Genomic DNA, 11,998 nt, shown 5'->3' with positions numbered 1-11,998 from the left:
TTTCAGCTCTTTCATCAACTCATGAGGATCGTGGTGCTCAAAACGTTTTTGAAGATCGGATTCCAGACTGCATAGGATGGCACACTGAACTTGAGAGTACCGTATTTTCTGAGTCTCGTAAACAGCTTTTACTTCATCGGTTTCAGTTTCTGCAGGAGGGTCACCTAGCGGTGCATCAATCACATATTGCAGATTTCCGCCAGAGAGGAAGATCCTCACATGACGGAACCAGTCGGTGAAGTTGCTACCGTTGCTCTTAAGTTTCTCTTTCTCTAGGAACTGATTAAAATTGATTGGGGACGCCATCTCTACAACATATATTTGCAAAAGTTTAGACTAAGTTTATGACAAATTGAGTTCAAATTTTAGTTCAACATAATTAAAAATCTAAGTGAACTCCCACTCAAAACAATATCCCTCGCATTGTCTTAGTGATCACACGAACCAAATCCACCGCACCTAAACCCGATCATCACGAAAAAAGGTGTGATTTCAATGGCGAACACTCAAAGTGTTCATCATATCAACCATATGATTCATGCTCTACCTTTCGGTATCACGTGTTCCGAGACCATGTCTGTACATGCTAGGCTCGTCAAGGCCACCTTAGTATCCGCATGTGCAAAACTGTCTTGCGCCCGTTGTATGTACTTATTGAATCTATCACACCCGATCATCACGAGATGCTTCGAAACGACAAGACTTGGTAACGGTGCTACTAAGGATGAACACTTTATTATCTTGAAATTTTAGTGAGGGATCATCTTATAATGCTACCGTCGCGATCTAAGCAAAATAAGATGCATAAAAGGATTAACATCACATGCAGTTCATATGTGATATGATATGGCCCTTTTGTCTTTGCGCCTTTGATCTTCATCTCCAAAGCACGGACATGATCTCCATCATCTTCGGGCATGATCTCCATCATCGTCGGCGTAGCGTCAAGGTCAATGGCGCCGTCTTCATGATTGTCCTCCATGTAGCAACTATTACAACTACTTTGAAATACTACTCAACATGAATTTTAAAGACAACCATAAGGCTCCTGCCGGTTGCCACAATACAATAATGATCATCTCATACATATTCATCATCACATTATGGCCATATCACATCACCAAACCCTGCAAAAACAAGTTAGACGTCTCTAATTTGGTTTGCATATTTTACGTGGTTTAGGGTTTTCGAGAGAGATCTAATCTACCTACGAACATGAACCACAACGTTGATACTAATGTTTTCAATAGAAGAGTAAATTGAATCTTCACTATAGTAGGAGAGACAGACACCCGCAAAGCCTCTTATGCAATACAAGTTGCATGTCGAACGAGGAACAAGTCTCATGAACGCGGTCATGTAAAGTTAGTCCGAGCCGCTTCATCCCACTATGCCACAAAGATGCAAAGTACTCAAACTAAAGATAACAAGAGCATCAACGCCCACAAAACCATTGTGTTCTACTCGTGCAACCATCTATGCATAGACACGGCTCGATACCCTTTGTAGGATAACGTTGCATAGAAAACAAAAAATTTCCTACCGCGAACACGCAATCCAAGCCAAGATGCAATCTAGAAGACGGTACCAACGAGGGGTTTATCGAGTCTCACCCTTGAAGAGATTCCAAAGCCTACAAGAGGAGGCTCTTGTTGCTGCGGTAGACGTTCACTTGCCGCTTGCAAAAGCGCGTAGAAGATCTTGATCACGATCGGTTCCGGCGCCACGAACGGGCAGCACCTCCGTACTCGGTCACACGTTCGGTTGTTGATGAAGACGACGTCCACCTCCCGTTCCAGCGGGCAGCGGAAGTAGTAGCTCCTCTTGAATCCGACAGCACGACGGCGTGGTGTCGGTGGCGGTGGAGAACTCCGGCGGAGCTTCGCTAAAGCTACACGGGAGATATGGAGGAGAGGGGGCGGCTAGGGTTTGGGAGGGGGTGGCCGCCACTTCAAGGGGCGGCCAGCTTGTGGTCTTGGGGTGGCCGGCCCCCTCCTTGGCCCCTCATTATATAGGTGGAACCCCAAGTGTTGGACTCCAAGTCTTCGAATAAGACCCGAACCAAAACCTTCCATATGGAGGGAAACCTAGCCAAGCTCGGACTCCCACTAGAGGTGGGAGTTCCACCTCCCATATGGGGGTGGCCGGCCCCCTAAGGGGAGTCCACTTGGGACTCCTCCCCCACTAGGGTTGGCCGGCCATGGAGGTGGAGTCCCATGTGGACTCCACCTTCCTTGGTGGTTTCTTCCGGACTTTTCTAGAACCTTCTAGAACCTTCCATAGAACCTTCCGCGACATTTTAATTCACATAAAATGACATCCTATATATGAATCTTATTCTCCGGACCATTCCGGAACTCCTCGTGATGTCCGGGATCTTATCCGGGACTCCGAACAAATATTCGAACTCCATTCCATATTCAAGTTCTACCATTTCAACATCCAAATTTAAGTGTGTCACCCTACGGTTCGTGAACTATGCGGACATGGTTGAGTACTCACTCCGACCAATAACCAATAGCGGGATCTGGAGATCCATAATGGCTCCCACATATTCAACGATGACTTTTAGTGATCGAATGAACCATTCACATACAATACCAATTCCCTTTGTCACGCGATATTTTACTTGTCCGAGGTTTGATCTTCGGTATCACTCTATACCTTGTTCAACCTCGTCTCCTGACAAGTACTCTTTACTCGTACCGTGGTATGTGGTCTCTTATGAACTCATTCATATGCTTGCAAGACATTAGACGACATTCCACCGAGAGGGCCCAGAGTATATCTATCCGTCATCGGGATGGACAAATCCCACTGTTGATCCATATGCCTCAACTCATACTTTCCGGATACTTAATCCCACCTTTATAGCCACCCATTTACGCAGTGGTGTTTGGTGTAATCAAAGTACCTTTCCGGTATAAGTGATTTACATGATCTCATGGTCATAAGGACTAGGTAACTATGTATCGAAAGCTTATAGCAAATAACTTAATGACGAGATCTTATGCTACGCTTAATTGGGTGTGTCCATTACATCATTCATATAATGATATAACCTTGTTATTAATAGCATCCAATGTTCATGATTATGAAACTAATCATCCATTAATCAACAAGCTAGTTTAAGAGTCATACTAGGGACTTCTTGTTGTCTACATATCACACATGTACTAATGTTTCGGTTAATACAATTATAGCATGATATATAAACATTTATCATATCCATAAGGATATAAATAATAACCACTTTATTATTGCCTCTAGGGCATATCTCCTTCATAAACATCTATAACATGTATATCAGATATACCTTCTTTCTTCTTCTTGACAAGGCCGCTCTTCAGATCAGCCAGATACTTGGAGCAATTACGCTTCCAGTGTCCCTTCTCCTTGCAGTAATAGCACTCAGCATCAGGCTTAGGGCCGTTCTTAGGTTTCATAGGAGGCGTGGCACCTTTCTTGCCACCTTTCTTGAATTTTCCCTTAGACTTGCCCTGTTTCTTGAAACTGGTGGTCTTGTTGACCACCAACATTTGGTGCTCTTTCTTGATCTCAATCTCTGCAGCTTTTAGCATGCCAAAGAGTTCAGGTAACTCTTTGTTCATGTTCTGCATATTGTAGTTCATCACAAAGTTCTTGTAACTAGGTGGCTGATACGCGTACAGCACGCGTCCGTTGGGAACCCCAAGAGGAAGGTGTGATGCGTACAGCGGCAAGTTTTCCCTCAGTAAGAAACCAAGGTTTATCGAACCAGTAGGAGCCAAGAAGCACGTTGAAGGTTGATGGCGGCGAGATGTAGTGCGGCGCAACACCAGGGATTCCGGCGCCAACGTGGAACCTGCACAACACAACCAAAGTACTTTGCCCCAACGAAACAGTGAGGTTGTCAATCTCACCGGCTTGCTGTAACAAAGGATTAGATGTATAGTGTGGATGATGATTGTTTGCAGAGAACAGTAGAACAAGTATTGCAGTAGATTGTATCGATGTAAAAGAATGGACCGGGGTCCACAGTTCACTAGAGGTGTCTCTCCCATAAGATAAATAGCATGTTGGGTGAACAAATTACAGTTGGGCAATTGACAAATAGAGAGGGCATGACAATGCACATACATGATATGATGAGTATTGTGAGATTTAATTGGGCATTACGACAAAGTACATAGACCGCTATCCAGCATGCATCTATGCCTAAAAAGTCCACCTTCAGGTTATCATCCGAACCCCTTCCAGTATTAAGTTGCAAACAACAGACAATTGCATTAAGTATGGTGCGTAATGTAATCAATAACTACATCCTCGGACATAGCATCGATGTTTTATCCCTAGTGGCAACAACACATCCACAACCTTAGAACTTTTTGTCACTGTCCCAGATTTAATGGAGGCATGAACCCACTATCGAGCATAAATACTCCCTCTTGGAGTTAAGAGTAAAAACTTGGCCAGAGCCTCTACTAATAACGGAGAGCATGCAAGATCATAAACAACACATAGATATAAATTGATAATCAACATAACATAGTATTCTCTATCCATCGGATCCCAACAAACACAACATATAGTATTACAGATAGATGATCTTGATCATGTTAGGCAGCTCACAAGACCCGACAATGAAGCATAATGAGGAGAAGACAACCATCTAGCTACTGCTATGGACCCATAGTCCAGGGGTGAACTACTCACTCATCACTCCGGAGGCGACCATGGCGGTGTAGAGTCCTCCGGGAGATGAATCCCCTCTCCGGCAGGGTGCCGGAGGCGATCTCCTGAATCCCCCGAGATGGGATTGGCGGCGGCGTCTCTGGAAGGTTTTCCGTATCGTGGCTCTCGGTACTGGGGGTTTCGCGACGAAGGCTATAAGTAGGCGGAGGAGATAGGTCAAGGGGCGACGCGAGGGGCCCACACACTAGGCCGGCGCGGCCAGGGCTTGGGCCGCGCCGCCCTAGCGTCTGGCCACCTCGTGGCCCCACTTCGTATCATCTTCGGTCTTCTGGAAGCTTCGTGTGAAAATAGGCCCCTGGGCGTTGATTTCGTCCAATTCCGAGAATATTTCCTTACTAGGATTTCTGAAACCAAAAACAGCAGAAAACATCAACTGGCTCTTCGGCATCTCGTTAATAGGTTAGTGCTGGAAAATGCATAAATATGACATAAAGTATGCATAAAACATGTAGATATCATCAATAATGTGGCATGGGACATAAGAAATTATCGATACGTCGGAGACGTATCAGCATCCCCAATCTTAGTTTCTGCTCGTCCCGAGCAGGTAAACGATAACAAAGATAATTTCTGGAGTGACATGCCATCATAACCTTGATCATACTATTGTAAGCATATGTAATGAATGCAGCGATCCAAACAATGTAAATGACATGAGTAAACAAATGAATCATATAGCAAAGACTTTTCATGAATAGTACTTCAAGACAAGCATCAATAAGTCTTGCATAAGAGTTAACTCATAAAGCAATAATTCATAGTAGAGGCATTGAAGCAACACAAAGGAAGATTAAGTTTCAGCGGTTGCTTTCAACTTGTAACATGTATATCTCATGGATAATTGTCAATGTAAAGTAATATAACAAGTGCAATATGCAAGTATGTAGGAATCAATGCACAGTTCACACAAGTGTTTGCTTCTTGAGATGGAGAGAAATAGGTGAACTGACTCAACAATAAAAGTAAAAGAAAGGTCCTTCAAAGAGGAAATCATCGATTGCTATATTTGTGCTAGAGCTTTGGTTTTGAAAACAAGAAACAATTTTGTCAACGGTAGTAATAAAGCATATGTGTTATGTAAATTATATCTTACAAGTTGCAAGCCTCATGCATAGTATACTAATAGTGCCCGCACCTTGTCCTAATTAGCTCGGATTACCTGGATTATCATCGCAATGCACATGTTTTAACCAAGTTTCACAAAGGGGTACCTCTATGCCGCCTGTACAAAGGTCTAAGGAGAAAGCTCGCATCGGATTTCTCGCTATTGATTATTCTCAACTTAGACATCCATACCGGGACAACATAGACAACAGATAATGGACTCCTCTTATATGCATAAGCATGTAGCAACAATTAATTTTCTCATATGAGATTGAGGATTTTTGTCCAAAACTGAAACTTCCACCATGGATCATGGCTTTAGTTAGCGGCCCAATGTTCTTCTCTAACATTATGCAATGCTCTAACCATTTTAGTGGTAGATCTCCCTTACTTCAGACAAGACGAACATGCATAGCAACTCACATGATATTCAACAAAGAGTAGTTGATGGCGTCCCCATGAACATGGTTATCGCACAACAAGCAACTTAATAAGAGATAAAGTGCATAAGTACATATTCAATACCACAATAGTTTTTAGGCTATTTGTCCCATGAGCTATATATTGCAAAGGTAGAGGATAGAAATTTAAAGGTATCACTCAAGCAATTTACTTTGGAATGGCGGAGAAATACCATGTAGTAGGTAGGTATGGTGGACACAAATGGCATAGTGGTTGGCTCAAGTATTTTGGATGCATGAGAAGTATTCCCTCTCGATACAAGGTTTAGGCTAGCAAGGTTTATTTGAAACAAACACAAGGATGAAGTGGTGCAGCAAAACTCACATAAAAGACATATTGTAAATATTATAAGACTCTACACCGTCTTTCTTGTTGTTCAAATTCAATACTAGAAATTATCTAGACCTTAGAGAGACCAATTATGCAAACCAAATTTTAGCAAGCTCTATGTATTTCTTCATTAATAGGTGCAAAGTATATGATGCAAGAGCTTAAACATGAGCACAACAATTGCCAAGTATCACATTATCCAAGACATTTTAGCAATTACTACATGTAGCATTTCCCGATTCCAACCATATGACAATTTAACGAAGAAGATTCAACCTTCGCCATGAATACTATGAGTAAAGCCTAAGGACATATTTGTCCATATGCAACAGCGGAGCGTGTCTCTCTCCCACACAAAGAATGCTAGGATCCATTTTATTCAAACAAAACAAAAACAAAAAACAAACCGACGCTCCAAGCAAAGTGCATAAGATGTGATGGAATAAAAATATAGTTTCACTAGAGGAACCTGATAATGTTGTCGATGAAGAAGGGGATGCCTTGGGCATCCCCAAGCTTAGACGCTTGAGTCTTCTTGATATATGCAGGGGTGAACCACTGGGGCATCCCCAAGCTTAGAGCTTTCACTCTCCTTGATCATATTGTATCATCTCCCTCTCTTGATTCTTGAAAACTTCCTCCACACCAAACTCAAAACAACTCATTAGAGGGTTAGTGTACAATTAAAATTCACATGTTCAGAGGTGACATGATCATTCTTAACACTTCTGGACATTGCACAAAGCTACTGAAAGTTAATGGAATCGAAAAATCCATCAAGCATAGCAAAACAGGCAATGCGAAATAAAAGGCAGAATCTGTCAAAACAGAACAGTTCGTAAAGACGAATTTTATTGAGGCACCAGACTTGCTCAAATGAAAATTCTCAAATTGAATGAAAGTTGCGTACATATCTGAGGATCACTCACGTAAATTGGCATAATTTTCTGAGTTACCTACATAGAATTTGTCCCAGATTCGTGACAGCAAAGAAATCTGTTTCTGCGCAGTAATCCAAATCTAGTATGAACCTTACTATCCACGACTTTACTTGGCACAACAATGCAAAAAACTAAGATAAAGAGAGGTTGCTACGTAGTAACAACTTCCAAGACTCAAATATAAAATAAAGGTACTGTAGTAAAAACATGGGTTGTCTCCCATAAGCGCTTTTCTTTAACGCCTTTCAGCTAGGCGCAGAAAGTGTGTATCAAGTATTATCGAGAGATGGAGCACCTACAGCGGGGTGTGGAGTTTTCTCAACCATGCATAGTATATTGGATACATAAGTTTCAGCGGCTCCCTTTTCATTAGTCTTGGGCTTGCTACTCTCATCAAACAAATTTTCAGGAACAAGCCAAGCATAGTTATTTTCTAGTGCCTCATGCATTGCTAGGAGCTTACATGGTATTGGTGCTTTAATCTCCCCACCATTATTAACATTATTAGTATACTTAATTCTATCCATATCCATCTTTTCAAGTGTTCTTTTAAAATCGGTGATCATGCCAAGCCTATCATGCTTACTAAAAACTTTTCTAGCTTCTTTAGCTATATCCGCAAATTCTCGCACTAAGACCTTTAGAACAAAATCTCTCTTCTCTCCCCTCTCCATATCAGAAAGTGTAAGAAACATGTGTATCATGGGGTTGAGACTAATAAATCTAGCTTCCATCATGCGTACCAAACAAACAGAGGCATCTTCGTAAGTAGGGACAGCTTTTGCAAGGGGTATATCTTTAAGATCTTGATGCATACTAACGTGGGTGAAAAATTCTTCTATATTATCTCTTCCAATTATAGACCCTTGCCCCACCGGTATATCTTTTACAGTAAAATTAAAAGGAAACATGATGAAATAAGTAAAGCAAATGTAAGTAACTAATTTTTTTGTGTTTTTAATATAGAGATTGCAGACAAGATAACAAATAAAGTAAAACTAGCAACTAATTTTTTTGTATTTTGATATAATGCAACAAACAAAGTAGTAAATAAAATAAAGCAAGACAAAAACAAAGTAAAGAGATTGGGATGTGGAGACTCCCCTTGCAGCGTGTCTTGATCTCCCCGGCAACGGCGCCAGAAAAAGAGCTTGATACGCGTACTGACGAGGGATCACCTCGGCAATGCCTACGTATTGTAGACTTGGGTTTCGGGAGAGAGCGACGATGGAGATTCCGGGAGCGAGATTAGGCACACGACGTACCCAGCTTCGGGTCCCCTCGGTGGAGGATCCCTACGTGCTGCTAGCAATCCAGTATATGATCATAGATGTGTTTTACAGGGTGCCGCCATAGCGGAGCTATGATGTCTATATTCTGTCTATCTGTTGGCCTCCTTATTTCGGGTGCCCTGGCTAGCTTTATATATGCAACTAGCCTAGGGTTTTACAAGAGTCCTAGTCGACTACTTCTTCGGGTTGCCTTGTTGGGCCTTCTCCATATTGAGTCTTCTCCATATTGGGCCGAGCCGGGTATACTAATAATGGGTACCCGAAGGGTATGCCCATGTCAGTAGCCCCCGAGTTTATAGGGAAGTTGAAGACTTGCGTAGAAACTCCAAGCATAACCATCTTCGGAGTCGTAGAAAATACAAGGCGAGGTCCATGTCGTAGATCATGTGTAGCGTAGATGATGTCGACGATTCTTGAAATTATCGGGTGCGCGGCAGCGCTCCCGATGGGAGTAGCCCCCGAGTCTATGGGCAAGTGCTTGCACTTGGGCATAGACTCAAGTTGTACTACTCGATAAAGAACTTAACTATATTTCTGGAGGATTTGATGAAATCCATGTGCTCCCGATGGGAGTAGGCTCCACTCGAGTCGTAGAATCGAGTTGAGTCTACAAAACTTGATTGTCGTAGATGCTGTCGAAGTTATTTTTCTATCGGGTGCGCGACCAGCGCTCCCGATGGGAGTAGCCCCCGAGGCTACAGCCAAGTGTTTGCACTTGGGTGTAGGCTCAACTTGCTTTTAATCGACTCCACAATTTTTCCTCTTTCTTTTATCTTATCAGGAGGGTGAATAATACTCTCGATAAGAGTATCCCCCGAGCCTATGAGCAGGTGCTTGCACCTAGGCATAGGCTCAAGTTGTACTACTCGATAAACAACTTGGTGCAGCCCCTCTTTTTATCGACTCCAGGCCATTGCTATTTTTATTTGACATCCATATCTATATTGTACAGGGATAATGGTAATTGGGGCTAGTTCATCTGACGGATCAGGTACTAGTTAACTGCTCTAGTGGCAATCCGCAAAAACCTACTTCAAGATCACGTCCCTGGACATGATCTCGGGATACTGGTGCTAACTCGACAGGTGCCGCTTAAGGTCTTACCATCTGTCGAGCCCCAGTCATGTTTTATCGGGTCCACAGCGCGTCCGCTGGGATATTTCTTCACATCTGTTGATGTGGAAAAAAGTAGCAGAGCGCAGTCTTTGGCGATGCCACGCCACACAGGACGGATCCCGGGGTCTTACCTTCGCAGAGTTTTGCGGCATTCAGAGATTATTCGCGACTTTTAGCGCTCTGAGAATATATTGTCGAGTGCCTTGTTTGGCTGATGCAATGACCCATTTTGCGGGTTCTTCTATATTTTTCTCGGGTGTGATGAGACCGCCGAATATACTGGGTTCTTCTATATTGTCGTCAGGCACATCGCCGATGCTCTTGCTCAGAACAAATGATGAGTCAATGGACCCGAAGATTTGTCCATCCCTTTTTTTTCCTCCTTTTTTTTTGGTTTCTCCTTGATGATAATTTTGTCGAGTTCCTCCCTCAGGAAAATTTCTCCGGGTCCTCCTTGAGGACAATTCTTCGGGTCCTCCTTGAGGACAATTCTTCGGGTTCTCATTGAATAAATTTCGTCGGGTTCTTTCTTGAAGAAAGTTTCTTCGGGACCTCCTTGAGGATAATTTTTCGGGACCTTCTCTTTTTTTGAAGACAATTTCGTCGAGTTCTCCCTGTAGACAATTTTGTCGGGTTCTCTCTTATATACTTTAAATTTTGCTTTCTCCTGCACAAATAAACAAACTTTTTCTATCTTTTCCTTGACTCTCTTTTTCGCATGCGGTGTCAGATGCTCGGATTCGATGATATGTAAAGTGAATATATGCCGCGCAGCCCCCAAGTGTCGGGTGCGACAAAAGTAAATGATAATCAACTTTATGTGAAATAAAGGAACACTTAGCTTATTGGGCACGATGGAGTCGATGCGTGATGAGGTCTTCGAGTGTAGATAAGAAGTATAGCCGAAGTAGAAACCACCAAATAGTAAAATGGATGCCGCAAAATTGTTGATGAAGAAATAACCGAGCCCCCGAGCGTTACTGGGGTGATGTCATGATTGTTGCTGAAACGATGTGTCACAATTATTACTCGGGGCGAAGTCGTTGTCGAGCCCCCGAGTATTATCCGTGTCGCCGAAAGAAAACCATTAAGGATGAAATACTGAAGATGAATCCGAGATGAAGTACTTGAGATGAATCCATATTAAAGATTGCACTATCAAATATGAATCATATATTGAAGATGAATCCGCCGATATCATAGAGGATGAATCCATTGACCCGAAGAATCCAGTAATAACCATAGAAGATGAATCGGGCGATATCATAGAGGATGAATCCATTTCCCCGAAGAAAATATATCCAGTAATATTCACATAAGATGAATCCACTGACCCGGAAACGCATCGGGTAGTATTGTATAAGAGTGAACCAATAATAACCTGAAGAGAAACAATCCAGCAAGCCAAAGAAGATAAATCCACTAAGTCGAAAAAATAATTCCACTGAGCCGAAGAAAATAATTCCACTGAGCCGGAGAAGATATATCCAGAGCCGAAGTAAAGAAATCCATCAAGTAACCGAATATATTTGTGGTAACGAAGTAATGGTACAGCCCTCAGTGTTAGGTGAATTTTCTCTAATGATGTAAGGATGCAGTTTTGTGTCAAAAAAAAAAAAATGTAAGGATGCAGCCCCCGAGTATTCGGGTGTGGTGAAAGTAAATAATAATTAACTTTTGAAAGAGGAACACTTAGCTTTATTATCGTGTGCGGCGGAGCCAACGTGAAAGCAGGTCATGTGGCAGACGCAGTCGATGTGGTCGACGCCTAGCTGGGTGTAGTCGGTCAAGAGGACGCAGTTGATGTGGCGGATCCTCGACGGACGAGTACGCGACGACGAGCTTCACCTGATCTCGATCGTCGTATTCTTTTATATTGAGTAGTCACATATTTCAATCCTCGCCTCAGGCGAATTAATTTCCCTGATTGATCCATGTGAAACGTATTTGTACTACTCGGTGGCCTCCAAACTCGAGAAGAAACCTGCTGCGCGGCGCTTGGCTACTGCCACGGGGACT

The sequence above is a fragment of the Lolium perenne genome, chromosome 1, assembly GCF_019359855.2.
Source record: "Lolium perenne isolate Kyuss_39 chromosome 1, Kyuss_2.0, whole genome shotgun sequence".
Classification (NCBI taxonomy): Eukaryota; Viridiplantae; Streptophyta; class Magnoliopsida; order Poales; family Poaceae; genus Lolium; species Lolium perenne.
The sequence above is the reverse complement of the archived record's forward strand: the minus strand, read 5'-3'. Positions refer to the sequence as shown.